Source organism: Ambystoma mexicanum, chromosome 9, assembly GCF_040938575.1.
Source record: "Ambystoma mexicanum isolate Mex_15411 chromosome 9, UKY_AmexF1_1, whole genome shotgun sequence".
Classification (NCBI taxonomy): domain Eukaryota; kingdom Metazoa; phylum Chordata; class Amphibia; order Caudata; family Ambystomatidae; genus Ambystoma; species Ambystoma mexicanum.
In genome coordinates this window covers 1,010,500,934-1,010,517,748 of record NC_090931.1, presented here as the reverse complement: position 1 = coordinate 1,010,517,748, position 16,815 = coordinate 1,010,500,934, and the positions used below count along the sequence as shown (strand labels likewise).

The 16,815-nt window shown below is 40.4% G+C and overlaps 1 protein-coding gene across 9 annotated transcripts in view; it reads left to right on the top strand.

Moving 5' to 3' along the window:
* Nucleotides 1-16,815, top strand: part of B3GALT1 (beta-1,3-galactosyltransferase 1) — a 2,246,978-nt gene that overhangs the window by 2,022,335 nt on the left and 207,828 nt on the right. The window contains exon 11 of one of the 9 annotated variants that reach the window (XM_069616269.1): nt 12,693-12,790. The exons of the other annotated variants lie outside the window; for them this stretch is intronic. The gene's annotated coding sequence lies outside the window, so the exon portion shown is untranslated. The remainder of the gene's footprint in view (nt 1-12,692; nt 12,791-16,815) is intronic. 9 annotated transcript variants of the gene reach the window in all.

Below are 16,815 nucleotides of genomic sequence, written 5' to 3'. Positions count from 1 at the left end.
TTTAAGACTTTATTTATCATACTCATACAGTAGACAGAATACAAATATAGGCTCAGAAGCATTTAAACTATTCTTCAGGTAATCCAGTAATAACCACGTTAAGAAACCAACAAAAGGATATGCCTATGCACTCACTCAAAGTTATTCAATACATGGCCATCTCAAACTTCCTAGACCATCTCTTGATATTGAACATAACCAAAAGAAGAATAAACAAACATCAACCACACAGACAAACATACTATGCCTAAACCAACCTCTTTTCCAAATCCTTAACCATAGCCAAGAGCCAACCTCAACCATGCAGCTCATTAAATGGTCACCAGATCTCCAAGTAATCACCTTCCCGAGTGGCTTCTAAGTGTAGGATCGGGATGCAAACCTATGTTGTGCTGCATTGCCTTGCTTCTAAGACAAATGTGTTGCCCCTGATCTATCCTTCCTCCCTAATGTTTCTTCTGGCTCAATATTGCTTTTCTAGTCGCTTATAACATCCTATTACATCTGTCTGAAACATAACTTTACACACTGTTGTGAGATAGTGTGTCCACGTTGTCTCCCTTGCCATACTGCTATGAGATATATCAAAAACAATTACCAATGATAGAAAAGGGGGATGGGGATGAGCAAGTCAGATCAAACCAATAGTAAGCAGGTCCAAAATAGACTTCACTTCATGAGACACCAACAGTAGTGCCAACTGCCACAGAACTGCCCCCGTGTCCTTCAATCCTTTAGTGCACTCATTGCAGTACGTTTCCGTTGACCCTTAGAAGAGGTTCTCACTCTAGCAATATTCACATGAACCCCTTCATTTCTAAGGACGACTATGCTTTTCCTTTTTGCATAGACCTGAAGCAATATATATAGGAACACAAAACCTCTTCCTTCAACATGCAACTGTTCCTAAATCAAAGAAACATATTTCACCTTAGGAAAGTCCAACTATCACAGTCACATATGTTCTGCCCTGTTTTAAGGATATTGATATCTAGCAGTGAATTAGAGTCAGACTGGTACCCTCCAATTTCACAGCCATGTGTCTGAGAAGAATAGGTCACACAAATTCTACTACTTAAACAGAATCCTGCATGTATGCAGTAGACCACGTTCTCCTCTTTGTGTGGAGACAACTTTATATTTACACACAGATTATGTTTCTGGCAATAATATGTGCTGTGAAATAAGCAGGGGTATTCTACCACTTGCCAACTAAATGATGATTAATATCACATTTCCCCCCAGGGCCTTACATTATTGTGGTTTAATATGAATGAACGACCATCTGATGTTTTAGAAAATGTATGTTCCTAATTCAAGAGTGGCATATTGTTGTATGTTATTATTTGATTAAAGACATTTGCACTGTCTTCTTGTCAAGGATTGCCATCTGACAAAGTAGAAGGGTTGGCTGTTTCTATTTTTCCTAATTAATAAAATGATGCAGGTTATTCTCAAAAGGGTGTTTTGCTTAACAGAACCCCTTTCCACCAAATTCCATGCCAAAAGCATAGTAACACATTTGCCCTGCCACATCAGCCTTTGGATCCGGAGCAATCACTCTCCAGTGCCCGGTTCAAAGGATGCAGGTGCCCAGTCTGACAGCTGATATGACAGCAAAGCCACTGTAGTGCAGGGGCTGCATTTAAGATATGCCTCTCTGTTCTAAATCTACATAATTATGAACCTTCATCTTGGTGGTAGTTTAGTCTATAACTGAGTTGGAGAATGGAGTTGAAGGGTCACAAAACTATTAAAGCCATATCTGATTCATAACATACCAGGGTTAACTCTGTGAGTTTAGTCATCTCTAGGAGGTTGTGTGGATTCCAGGCTCCTGTCTGCATTTCCATGAATGAGACAATAGGTCAGGATGAATGCCTCTCTCCACTCACCAGGAGGGAAGGTAATGCCCTCTTGTCAGGCTTGGGATTTCCCAGACAGAGACATAAGAGAGCCTGGCATCAAAGAGCTACCTGCATGACAAAAAGCTGCCTCACCCTATGCAGTTGCACAACAGACTGTATTTGAGGTTGCAGCCTGAGAAGGGGCAGAGGTAGGACAGCAAGAGAACACAACACAGTTGGAAGAAAGTTTCCTCCATCTTACTTTCTGTGGGATCTTCTTTCCTGTGTGACCTCCAAAGACAATGGGCACTTGTCTCAAGTATATGGATTGGACTCCATAAAGCAGGCTTGCTTTTCATCAATCACCTCTGGCCCTTTGCCTGTAAATGAGGGGGCCCCCCACTCCTTCTTTCTTGCACTTTTAGACCATTGAGGACATAAGGATGAATTCATTGGAACCTCTTTTGGAAGAAGTTGATCTTTCAGCAGCCCTCAGCCATTGAGGTGAAGGAGTGTTCCAAAGCCAATGCAAGCTCTGCTCTCTACCCACTCCCCTGGAACATTGCTGTGATGTTGCTTGGGACCAGGACCTTCCACTCTACAACAAACCTCCCTATGCTGTTAGAGCAGAACATAAAAGCACTCACCCTGTCTGAGAGCTCCTGCATTGTGTCTCGCAGCATCTGGAGACCCAGGACACCAAGGATCACTGCCCTACTGCAATGAACCAGTCCCACTGTACTTAAACTGTGTTAACCACACTTGAACTAGAGGGACTCATTGGTGCTGCATTTGGCACTTCATTGAACCTCAAGTCACTTCTGTTTTGCATCCATTGAACCAGCTTGTTGCCCTAGCGTGCCAAGCAGAGCATGTCACCTGTTCAGCACGGGAAAAAAAACAGCTCTCATCTGCAGGTAAACTTGATCCACCACCTCTTCAATCCCTGCATCGGGCCACCAAGGTCACAGCAACAAACTGACATACCACAACTCGAACTACTGAAGCATCACATCACACGCTAACCTGAACCAGTGGTTATCAACATCTTGAACTGGCTTGACAATTGAACTGACCCTGGTGAGCCATCTGAACTGCATGACCCGAATGCTGCACTCAAAATGCAGCGAGTTCCCAATTTGATCCAACTAGCTTGCCACTTGTCCCAGCACAAGTCACTGCACCCACACCTGATATAACCATACCACAGTACAGCTTGAAACCTGGTTCTGTGCTTTCAAGCTAGGGACACTAGTACAAGGTACTTTGAGAGGCCCTAGAGACCAGTAAGCCACCCGTGTTGCCTCCTTTTTCTTCAACAACATATCCTTGTTGATCCATTGTTTGATTTATTGCCTTTTTCTTCCATGCTAAACTTCCAGATTGCTTGCATCTCTCACATTTCTTATTATGCTGTCTTCTTTGCATTGGAGGGTGTTTTATATAGTGATTTTAATAGTTATTTGCACATTGGAGTGTTTAATTAAAGTGTATACATGTGTATGTAACCATGATTGCAAAGCCCTTAATTTTAGACTGTTGTATTTTACTGTTTGAGTTACTACTCAATAGCAATCACTCCTCTCCTGAGAGTATAGCCTTCACTTGGCTTGTGTTACTACAAAACGCAAAGGAGGTATATCTGTTACCTTTATGATTGGGATCACTTTTGGTTTGTAGAAGTGAAGGGGTTGACTAGGCGGTTTAGCCACGTCATCCTACTTCTCCTGCAGAGCAGAAGTAATGTTGTCACACGTCTATGTATACTTTTTAAATATTAAGTTTAAATACGTGTTAGGACAACATCCTTGCATGGATTGGATTGATAAGCGAGCTGCACTTCAGAGCTTTGAATTTCTGATCGCATCTCAATTTGTATGAGCATAATTGTTGTCTGCATGTGCTTCATCACAAGAAGACAATGTTCCTTCTGGCTGAATTAATTGCATATTATAAAAAGTTGTGTGTGATGTGCCTTTGATATTTGGTTATAATTTCCACATCGGGACATATGTGTCCTGCTTTTGATGGGTCTCTTATTTATAGAAAGTAATTCAACCTTTTACTGGAACCGTTTCATGCTACATGCAGTGGTCAAAGTGTAAGAAAAGAAGTAGTGGACTACGTTCCCTGCTGGCCTGCCCCCCGCTCTCCACAAACCCCATCGCAATGCCCCCTCGCGCGCACAGTCCAAACCCCCAAGCAAACACACCTGCTGATTAAGGGAATGTTCAGTGCAGTGCACTGAAGTGCAAGATACAACTTCTTCCTACAATTTTATTTTAAAACTAAACCATTCTGGAACTGTTTCTTTTAAAAATAAAAGCACCACAGCCAACCGCTCCTACCCACTTTGACCACTGGCTACATGTCACCTTTGATACAAGTGCAAAAGTGATGCACTAATGCACTGACCGATGAATGCCTTAACCCCTCAATTGGCTTTGCCATCTCTAGCCATCAAGAGGGGTGCAGGGCAAATGAACTTTTGGCAGTGCTGTATTTTCGCACTGCTCAGCATTATATAACGTGTCAGATTAGTTTTTATGGCACAATGCAAGAATCGCCACCGAGACCATAGGTGCAGTCATTTAAGGAGAGCTTTTCAGTAGTCAAATGTGTTCACCTTTGTTACCCCCTTGCCGGAAAGTTTGATATTGATGGAAGGTTCTCTCTGTGCGTAGACTGTGCTGTATTACAGAAACTCTGCACCAGTGCAAGTGGCATTAGCACAAAGGCAAACATTGCGTTAGTGCAGAAATATATTTCTCAAAGCATTTTTTCACCAGGTTTATGTCCTAGCACCAGTGTGAAATTGGCCCTGGTGCAAAATGCATTATAAGAATGCGTTTTTTTTACACAATAGAAACATTGATGCTAGTGCCAGTTGCACTGCTGCAGTTGCTTTGATAAGTCCTAACGGGCCTGATTTAGAAATGTCTTTGTGAATTGAAAAGTCCTCTTGAAAAACGCTCTGTAATCAGGCCCATAGTCTTTTATCACCTTTATAATTTTTCATCCCATAAATATTATCTGCCCTATAGGACTAGTGTGCAATATCGAGATATTGTATACAGTGGACCCTCTATGTTATGCATTGTACTAAAATATCAGAATGATGCTCTTGACATGCAGCAGTTTTATCAGGTTGTCTGTGAATCTGTCATATCTTTGGCAAGCATTGGAAGGGGACTGATGCCTGAATGGGTGGCAGCGTTCTAACTCTTAAAAGTGCAAAGCCGAATGAATGGACCTGTCCACCTTACACCTTCTCTAAGAAAGGTTACCTCCTTCCTTGGGAGACTGTCCCCAAGGGCCTGACTGGCATCTGGAAGCACACGCAAATTACACATGCATGGTTATTCACAGAGAATCCCTCACGTGCTGGGTGCTTTTACACCTGCTGAACTTTGCATGCCTAAATTGACCCGACTCAAAGAAATGCTCGCCAACAGAAGTACTCAAAAGTTCAACTTTACACGAGAAGATAAAAAGTTAAGAATACATGTTTTTAACAGTTTCACCTGAAAGTGGTATAGGATTGCAAGGAAGGTGAACCACTTAAGGGAATGAAGAGAGGGTCCCAAGAATGGCCCTCCTCACCCCCAGATTCATGCCAGGACGAAGAGCCAGAAATGATTGCCAACAAAATGTTAAAATATTGACATCTGTTCCAGCATATATGCCCATGTCGTAAAATTACCTAATGTCTGGTTATAGGAGAGGTTATCTGGTTCTATGCTCGTAGAACAAGTGCCTCAATTTTAGTTTGGGCTGTTAAGCCAAAACTATTGCATTAGATTACAGATAAGGACAACTGGAATATGTGGCACCCTTTCCCACGCGTCACACAAACCCCCAAACACATGCATCTGCTGTTTAAGGGAATGTTCAGTGCACTGCATTGAAGTGCAAGTTTCAACCTCTTCCTAAACTTTATTTTTTAACAAAAGCATTAGGAACGGTTTCTTTTTAAAATAAAAGTATAGGAACAGTAAAACTTAATTAAAAAAACGTAGAGGAACACTGCTACCAACCGCTCCCGCCCACTCGGACCACTGATTCTGAATGGCTTTCCTGGCCTATCATACAATTAATACAGTCTGATATTCCTCACAGAAAGTGATGCGCTGCTACTGCTTTGAACCTATGCGTTCCCTCTCCTGTGCTTAGGCAGCTGTGTACGCGTCGCTGTCGTATTCTCTGCAATAGTCCGAGCTAGGGTTCAGCGATCAGGAAGGCATATGTGGGGCATTAGAAACACATGCTGTAATGCTTCGGCGAGCTTTAGCCTACAGTGCTGGAGAAGGGGTAAAATGGGTCAAAAGTGAAACCGGCCGGGAAAAAGAGACCATGAAGAAAAATATACTACTGTACATAGTACTTCTGTTGAGTGCCAGGTTAAATGATGTAGTTGGCAGGTTTAATTTGGAAGTTATAAGAAAGGAGGAGTAGGGAGCATTTCATAACCTGTAATGAAGTTGATTTACGCAGATCCAATAGCTTTGTGGAGTTTGGTACCTGCTCGTGAAATATTTATTGAATTGTGGACCACGGGGCCAACTAAGCCTTTTAGTCTTACAAAATGTATGAATTAAATACTGTTAAATTGGGTAAGAGTACCTCTTGTTGGCTGCAGTGCTACAAAACCAACAATGTTCTCTCATGCACTGTATGGAGAAAACAATAAAAGCAACATGACACCTTGAAATGTTTAATGTTCAAATATGAAGGAATTCAAATGTAAGAACTGCAACATCTAATTGTTTCATCTTTGATTTTTCTTTTTCCCTTGTCGAATTTGAGGGTGTACTCATGTATTTGCCTAAGGTTGAGTGCAGAGTCCAGAAAACGTGTTTGTGTTGCTCGGGATCATTATGCTGCAGTTTATAAAGCGGCAACATGCATTAAACGAGTCTCCTTAGTCTGTAATCCAAATGGCACAGATCTGAAATGCGTGCCGTGGGCAGAGTGGATAGATTCTTACAAACCTACGGTACACATCTTCCATGAAACCTTAACATTCTAGGAAATACGACAGAAAAAGATAAGCATTGGTTCCAGCATCCATGTGTGGATGTTTCTGACATTATCTGGCCCCCACCTTCCAACGTAGAGGGCATCACTAACAATGGCGACTCTTCAAGTGCACATAATGCTTAAATTAAAAACACATTTCTACCCTTGCAAAGGCCTAGACAACTATTTGGATTAGCAGCATATTATGTAACAGTGCTACCAAGAAAACATTGATGCACAATGAGCAGAACACTCCGGTTTCCACATCCATGTGTGAGAAAGTCACCCAGTCCTTTTTTTAACTTGAAATTCTAGGATTTGTAGTTTTGTATTTTCCATTTTAAATCTAGGACTGGCAGAATTGTCAAAAAAAGAAAAAACAGGACTGGATGATTTTTCACGCAGGGAATATCGGAATATGTGTCAAGACCATGCCGCTGGTCCATAAATTCCTTTATAGGAAAGCCCCAGCATACCTAAAATCAAACATTTCCAGACATGTTCCAAGCTACTCATTAAGATCTGAACACAGAGGCCAAATCACAAGAGCCGCCCACAAAAGATCCAACAGAATGTGCAATCCCATATCCGCATCTGTCAAATGGAATAGTCTGCCCGTAGATCTAAGACTAGAAAACAACCTTTTGTGCTTCAGGAAAAAGCTGAACACCCTCCTCTTTAAATAACTCCCAGAACTACACCTCCGTCTTTATATTGTCCCATCTCCATGTTAGTCTACTTGTTGTCTGATGTGTCTTCATGTGGCGCCCTGATGCCTGCAGGCGACCGGCGCGATACAAATAAATAAATTAATAAAACATGAGAGTTCTGGGCGAGCCAGAAATTACCTTTCTGTGCATTCCCCTGATTGTGCTCCAAGCCCATGCATAGTAGCGGCAGGGGCAATGCGATCATCTATTTGAGGACATGCCCTCCTGCATATCCAGCTTTGCGAACTTGAGCACTGGTCAAGTAAGGGACATTTGAATATGAATACCTTTAAAGCAGCTGTCAGCTATCTCTTTATAACTACCTATTTCTGTCTAATGCAGGATTCATTTGTGCATGCCAAAGTGCACAGAAAAATTGAAAGATTTATTTGTGAGGCTTGGGGCTCCACAAGTATTTTTGTCGGCATGCTGTTGGCAATTAACATTATGAACGCAGCGTATGCAAGACTTTAAGATGGAAGCAATTTCTAAAGCAAACCATCTGCATAGGCATCAACATTAACCTGCTAACAATGAGTATGTGTTTTTCTGTGACCATGTTCTTCCCTTCTAACTTGAAAACATTTAAATTCTAAAGTTTTGCATAATTATATCCCATTTGTATTTCTATGCAATCTAAAATATATTTCGATGCCTTTCTGGATACAGGTGGACACCCTCATCTAATGCCCCCTTAATAATAAAGCTCCATTCCACAAGTATAGGCAAGAAACAAGCAATTTGATCAAAACTCCAATTTATTTAAATAAAACAATTAAAGTTGAAATCACAGAAAAAGTGGTCCCCAGATGTATACAGGGGAAGTTACCACAATGTTACTCATTCACAGACAGCTTGTTTACAAAATAAAAAAAAGATGCCTGCATTTATCTCACTATTTCTCACAAGCTACCACTCATTTACATAATCAATTCTGTAAATACACTGAGGTTTGTATAACTCAAACATTCTAATTGTAACTTTACCATTTACTGGTCATTTGGTTTAAATATGCCACATAGCAATCAAGACGTCACCTGGGTTATAATAATAACAGGATTCTTGAAAACCTGTTTACTTTCTCGAATATGCTCACATCCTTACACTACGCATAAAGATACACTTGCATAATATAACATAAGGCATTTGTCCAATATTGTCAATAAATGCTGTTATCAATGAATTGTTGCATTCCTCTTCTCTCCCATGTTAATATGGTGTTGTGGGCTGCTAACGTTTGTGGAGTATTACATGTGCTTACAACAACTTGCAATAGAATTTTGCAGATTTTGGGTTAGGGAAGATCTGCTATTGATTCATAACGCACAAAAGTTCAGTTCATCCACCTCAACCGGAGAGAATGGTTTTCAGATTGTAATAAAAACAGAATATCACCTCCCCTTTCAGATTCTTCCGTAGATTTTTTTTCTGTACTATGGATTCAAAAATGAGGGTTGCATGACATTTGAATCTGTATAATGGTCTAGTTGAATAGAAATGACACAATTAAACCTGCTCTCATTTTCAAATTTAGTTGAAATAGCTCTGGCCTTCACAGGGCACACATTATCAAACACATCCTCATTAGGCTGGTATATGGTGCCCTTGAACAATGGTTTAATGTCAACTATATTTGTGATATCGTGTTGGGTACTTCTTAAATATCACTTAATAAATGCCACACTTTCATCGCTGGGACATTTTCCCTATTTTACACATTGCTTACAGCACTGGGAAAGCAGTTTTATATTTATTTGAATGTGATCTCTTTCAGATTCAAATACAATTAAATACCAATGTAAACACAATGTTTTTTAAATGATGCCAAATCTAACCAAGTTTTAAATATAATGGGAAACCCTGTTGCATTTCACACAAACTATTAGGATTTTTCTATGTGGAATTGACACTCCTTGGTTGAAAAGACCTCAGAATTCACTAGTACCCCATGGATTTAGGTCAATATTTGTAGGGGTCTATTTTATTAGATTTGGGGAGCTTTCAAACTCATATTGAATTGTTCTTTAATGACATGGAGCCAGGAGTGACCCTCTCTGATTGGAAATGTCCAGGTCTAAAGGCCTTTCCTAGCCATGTCCTCCCTTTTTATGGGAAAAAACCCTGCCTTTTGGGTTTAGTAGGGTCGGAATCCCTCATGAACAAGGCCCGATTCCCTATGTGGTATCCAGATTTAGCACTCATCTAATAGGGACAGGTGTTCTTCTTCCCATCAGCTTTTCTAGAGTCAGAATGCAGTGCTCTGTGCTCACACTATTTTTAAAGTGTCCAGAAATGTCCATGCTTATGTCATAATTATGTCACACCAGGTGATTGGTGCAATGTTTTAATTGTCCTGCCTCTTTGTAGACACTCCTATTGAATACACCCGCCAAATCCATTGGATGATTATCATTTCTGACAAGAGCAAAGGATGGGGTTTATATGAACACCCTACACTGCTGAATACCATTTCATTTTTCTTCCATAATTTATTGTAGTAATAGCCTCATTAATGAAATAAGAATTTCTGTAATCTGTGTTGCAGACACGTGCCTGGGTGACATTACTATATTTGAATAATTTCTCATCAATCTATAAAATGCAAATTTGGAGTACAAATAAAGGGGAGTCTCTGATCTTCGAAACACAATTTGGTAAGTAAGACATGTGAGACAAAAAAAGGCCTCACCTATCCGTATAGCTATGAAGATGTTTTTCCCTAGCTTCAAATAAAACAACAAACAGATGCTTGTCAGGATGTCTCACAAAAACTCAATACTCAGTCCAAACCTATTCTACCCTACGCTCGATCCCTACCACTAATAAACTAAATAAAAAAAGCTTAGACTAAGATTCCCCCCAGAATATTTGACTTCTGGTGGCTGCTATCTCACCCCACTCAATTGTATCTTTAGGCCTCTCTCTCAGGCATCAGCCTATTTGTGTACAGTTCAAAACTGGCTCCTTTAAGCCCTCCTCTCCTCTTAGAAAAGGTTGTTTGGGACAGCCATATATGCATTTTTAATAGTGCAAAAAGTTTGTTTCTACATTGGAGTATCTGAGTTTTAGTACTTGTTCCTTCTTTACAACTACAGTTTTGATAAATCATGTTCCCTCAAAATATATACTCTCTGGGTCATGTCTGTTATCATGGTGTTTGCAATTTGGCCCCTTCAGGCTGTCTAGATGTGGTATAGCAATCAACTCCTTGTGAGTTGTTCTGTGGTTTAGCCAGTCATGGACTATCTGACCACCCAGGTTATTTGGCCGATCTGGCGTTCTGCATTGCTGCTTGCTTTCACCCCCTCATGTGGTATTCTCAGGTTCAGCTCCTCATGGGCTGTCTGGCCTCTCTGGACTTCTGCTTCACTGCTTGCTTTCACCTGCTCATGCAATATTCTCAGGTTCAGCTCCTCATGGGCTGTCTGGCCTCTCTGGACTTCTGCTTCACTGCTTGCTTTCACCTGCTCATGCAATATTCTCAGGTTCAGCTCCTTGTGGGCTGTCTGTCCTCTCTGGTCTTCTGTTTCACTGCATGTTTTCACACCTTCATGTGGTATTCTCAGGTACAGAACCTTGAGAGGTTTCTCGGTGCCTCACCATCCGCCTCCCGCTTCCTTCAGTTTGCCGCATACTTGTTCTACAGTGGTATACATCAGGAGTGGCTGCTTTTCTGTTCATCCAGAACCCTTAACTCAGATGTCTGTGTGGTCAGGTCTCGTCATCCAGTTCCTTCTTCCTTCGAACAACAGTACTTCAGTGTTGGTTCATTGGAAAACCAGTATGCTGCACCATTGGAGAATAGTTTCCCCCCTCGGTTAGGTGACTCCACAATCTGTTTCTTCTCTGCCTTCATGGACATGTCAGCATTCTGTGGTTTCTGGATTTCATCCCCCCACCATGTTCTCTCTTTGGTCCTGTCTCCAGCCTCCTCCTTTAAGGGAGACATGCCTTCCTCTGAGCTACAGAGAAGGCTTATGTGTTTCTCCCGCAGTCTGGCTTTCTCCACTTGTGTATGCGTTTATTGACTTTTAACTTCCTTCATGGAATGAAAGAGGAGATATAGGGCCCTGCACATTATGGTATGGTCAATCCCCAAATATACAACAACCATTTGGAACTCTGATTTAGAGAGATATATGGTAATTGCTTTACCTTGGTGGATTTCCTCTTCCTGGGGGGGTCGCCACCAGTGAGATCCTGCTGGCCCTGTACCCTGGGGAGGGGTGTGTTCAGTGGAGCTGGGTCACCTCCCTAGTCCCAAAAGGGATGCCTCCATCCTGGTGAGAAGGGATTCATTCCTTGAATTCATCACAACACCCAATCTCATGTTATAGCTCCAGACCTATGTGTAATATTCATTTTTTGCACATAATGTCAATAGAAAATAATATACACCATTCTAAAGCAAGAGAAATGTACATGATTGGACAAGAATTGTATTTCAACTTGGGGCCTCATGATCAGCACATGAGTTATATGTAAACAGGTTTTTGTGAGGCATTGGTTAATGATTGGCCAGGCATTTTTGCCAGGCCCCATTGTCCTCATTGCATTATCTTCCAGATGGCAAGTTTTATTGACAGCCGAAGTTCAAAAGTGTCACTCTACATGTTAATCTGTTCTGAAAGCCACAGCTTTCATATTCGTGGTATGCCAGTTTGTTTGGATGAGATTATCCCTGGGAAGACACGTAAAGTTTGAAAAGAGGGGGGTGGCTTGCTTGCTCTGAGTTGAAACGCTGGTCAACTTGAAGTCAGCACAATATCAGACTGAAATGAACACATCAAAACAGGCATTTCTCAATGACATATGAACTAACCATTGACAACTTGCACATTTACCATACCGTTTTAGACTGTACTTGCCCTATTCTCCAAATTATGGTGTTGCTTGCTATTTACATTTCTTCAACCAAATCAAGGTCTTTCCACTGATGAATGTGACTACGAGATGGAAACATTTTCCAACTAGCTGTCTTTGCAAGGATAAATAGACATTGGTTCACTCTGTCATTTGTTGTGTTATCTACTAAGCGATTTGGAAAACATGGTTATTGGGGATCTTAATTGAAAGTGGCTTTAGACATTCTAAACCAGCTTTCACCTTTTTATAGGTGTGTTCGGAGATGAAGCTGTCCTTCATTCTTGACAGTTATTTGCGGAGGACGTAGGCAAAGAGAACACATCTATTGTCTTTAACATCACAAACCAGGTTTGTTGCGTAAAGGCATTGTATATAAGTGCCTGGTGTAGGAATGCAATCATTTACTACATTTTGTCATTAATTTCTTAACAATGTATTTTAACTTGTGAAATATTTTTATATGTCATTCTTATTTTAACAATTAAGGGTAAGGTGATTGTAATGAATTATGTTTACTATGCATGTGTTACTGATCATTGATCTGAAATAAACTTTGAACTGGCTGACTGACATTTATAGAATGTTATTGCTATATTTGTTTATACATGTTCTTGAAGTAACACATACACTTTTGGCTTCATTTATTCTGCTACAGCAGGGAAAATATACTTTAAATTAATATTTCTGTAGCACATACCATGCTCAATTTATTTAAATGGAGTTCCATGATTTATGGGGAATAAAGCAGTATCTGTTCACACGTTGCTCTATCTCTAACTGGGATAATATATTTTTGTTACTCATATTAGTTAGTGCAGCAGGTACAGTTCTCCTATTTTCAGTTCTGGCTTCCAAGGAAGTAAGTTACTGTTGAAAAGGTTATTGAGTAAAACTAAGCATTTTGTTGCTTCCTCTAGCGTTACATTGAGACAGTCCTAATGTCCTATATTAGGTGCTGTCCATCACAAAATGAGGCACCTAATGGCTTGTTTGGTTGGCACCATATGTTTCCAAATAGTTGAATCATATATGTCACACTTGAAGAAGCAGAGCAACTTTTCAGCACCTCTCACTGTGACTTCAGGCAGTCTTCATTTGCCTTGTATTCATGTAATAGCAAGTACTGAAATGGTTTAAGTCCATCAGTTCCCCCCACAATGTCATGCAGAATAATTTAATTATGAATAATTAATCTGCATAGCTGTTCATTGGAAATGGATGTTGTGCACCATATCCTATTGTTCATATAGATGTGTGGATATGTTAAGCAATATGTCCAATAACGTAGAATTAAAAATGTGTATGCCCATCAACCTCCCCATCGGGCTTGTCAATTACAGTGCACAATAGTTTCTACTAAGGGTCCATTTTACATTTCATCTAAAATAATCCTATTGAACATGGTATTGTGTTTAAACTGAAGACTTTGTTGAAAATTAAACTTCAACGTGTCAGGTCAATTGCCCGCCCGGTAACAACGGTGCCGGTAAGCTACCGGCACTGTTGATACCGAACCGACAAACTATGAGTTCTGCTCACAGGTGCCTTTCTGGCTGCCAGGTCTGACCTGGCGGGTGAACCGGCACCCGCAAGCAGACCTCGACGGATGCACCAGCACCATTCATGAATGGTACCAGTGCATTCCGGCCTCCCCATTCCAATTGATTGCAATGGGACTCAAATGGGAATGTGAAGTAATAATTACCGGCACCCGGCAATGGGGATGTACCGGATCTGCTGGGGCTATAATGCCCCGGTATGTCCCCATTGCTGGGTGCCGATAAATTCATGACTCCGGTAGCAACCGTGCCGGTATTCACTGGCACAGCTACTGCCAGGGTCATAATGACCCCCGATGTGTGCTGAATATCCACTCAGAGCTGTGGATACAATGGGCAGAACATTAAACAATGTTAGCCACATTAACATGAAAAACCAACCTAAAACCTGTGTCTCTTTATGTGCTATTTGAAGTTCTTTTCTTAAGTTCTCTAAATTGAATTGTGAAGGAGATAGTCGAGTTAAAAGGGATGTACTGTGACCAGCTTGCTTGAATGTTCTAAATCTATAGTTGCCTCCATCCTTTGCAATACATTGGCTCACCTAGTCAGATTTTTATTTACTCCTGTGATTTAAACTATTCAGTTAAATGAGTCAGACTTTCAGTACGGACAGCTGCAATGTTTAGTCATTTAGGGCTTGTTGTTTGTTCGGAAAAAAATTATCCCTTTCTTTAGCATGTATACATGTATGGCATTTCATCAAACACTCAGTGGATAATTTAGTGAGACAATGAAGACATGTTTTAAAAAGGAGAAGTGATTTTTGCTATATTTTAAGAAAAAAGTTTGTATTTTGACATTTAAATTCATTGTACATTTTGTAATAGGCACATGCTTGTTGTAAAATTGAGTAATGGATGTTTTTAATATTTTATTAATTGTGTATGGTGTGAAAAGTTACAAACTTTAACTATAACACATTTTAGATAAATTATAAAAACATAATATTACAAAAAGATGTAGTCATTCTAAATCAAAGTTGCCATTCTATTTTAGCAGTTGTTAATGAACTGCAGCTCTGGGATAGTGCAATGTATGCTAGCCAGGCGGAATTTCTATTATACTAGACTTGTCACATACAAGCTTGCCATGATAACTACACATACCGAGACTTATGAGGTGTGCTTAGTCAACTTCTCTCTGCAGTTGATGTACTGCTCTTTATTTTATTTATTTTTTTCATTTATAAAGCACAATAACACAGCAGGCATCAAGGGGCTGTTACGTCAACCAGTTACTTGACATGATATGTTTCAACAGGACAATAGATCAAACAGAAACCCAAGGTGTCTAGGCAAACAACCAAGTACTTAGTGTACTCCAGAAGCTCCAGTATGATTGCTAAGCTTGCAGGGAGGGTGGGAGTCTGTTCCACTGTTTGGCTGCAATAGCTGGGAACCTCGAGCCGCTTGTTTTTTCTCATTTGAGTTTCGGTTAGGTGTGGCGGTGAGCATAAGCTGCTCTTGTCGGCCTGGAGGACTTTGCTTTAGTCATGCTATGTGTAAGATAGATGGGGCCACATCGGCAAGGCATCTGCGTTTGATCAATAAGGTTTTGAATAGGATCCGTTCACGGGTTGGGAGCCAATAGGCATTTATTCTAGCAGAGGTGATATGTTCGAGTTTAGGGATGTTGAGCTCTTCTTGCAAGGCATTATTCTGGATCACCTGCATCTTCCTGATGTTGTGCTTCAAAGTGCCTGGGAAGAGAGCTTTGCCATAGTCAAGCCTTAATTCAATGGTAGCTCAGGCAACTGTGAGGCAACTGTCAGGGGACCAGAACGTTGTGGAGGTGTTGATTTATGTAGCCTCATTCTGTGTTGTTTCCCATATGGTGTAAGAACAAAGAACAATTCAATATGGCACGAAATCAAACCAATTGTTGCAAGGATGTTGTCAGACACCTATAACAGCATGCAACTTCTACAATGGATACCTGTAGACACCCGTAACCTATTAACATGCTTTTCTAACATTTGCCTACATAGGGCTTTCCGTAAATACACAAAAAGAAAATATTTGAGCACAGTGCTCAGATAGTGAGCAGTAAATCCCCACATTTTAAACATGGGCTCATTGTTGTGCTATTGAAATTAGCGTCACCATTGTGCCATACATATTTTGATCTTATAAATGGAAGGAACATGTAGTTTCATTAAAACCCAGAGTGACAGAGCACAAATGCTATGTGCCACTGCATATTAGTGTGAAAATGTAATGCCCCTACTGAAAATATCAGATAAGCCTCAAGGTGTTCTTTAAATATGATTAGGTGGTTCAAGATTCTTGTAAATGCTATGCCCCCTTCTATGTAGTCCCTAAATGCCAGGCTTGTATGTAAGTCTATGCAAAATGGACGAGCATACTCGTCCTTGGCACTTAAGGGGTTAAGGTCACTTTTTTGTATGACATTATATTGGTTGACTTACTAAGTATCTATTGCATGACATTTCTTTTATTTATTTTTCAAACCAGAATTTTACAGAAGTTTAACGGCAAAAGTCAAGTATTAAAATATGCACATAAACAAAAGTAATAACTAGGAAATGTATATATGAAAGAATAAACATAATTCTCTGAATACTGACCTTGAGACGAGTAATTGGTGATTCATTTTGGGAATATAAAGGTTCATGATGAGGTTTGTAGTTTGTCTTGAAACATTCCCAGTGCAGTCACATACTAGCAATGAAGTGTCTTGCATTGTTGAAGTTTGACATGAGTGTATTTTTAGAAGTGTATTGTTAATGATATGGTCATGTATAAATCGTAAGGTTTTATTTCCGCCCATCATTTTCTTGACCTCTGCTGA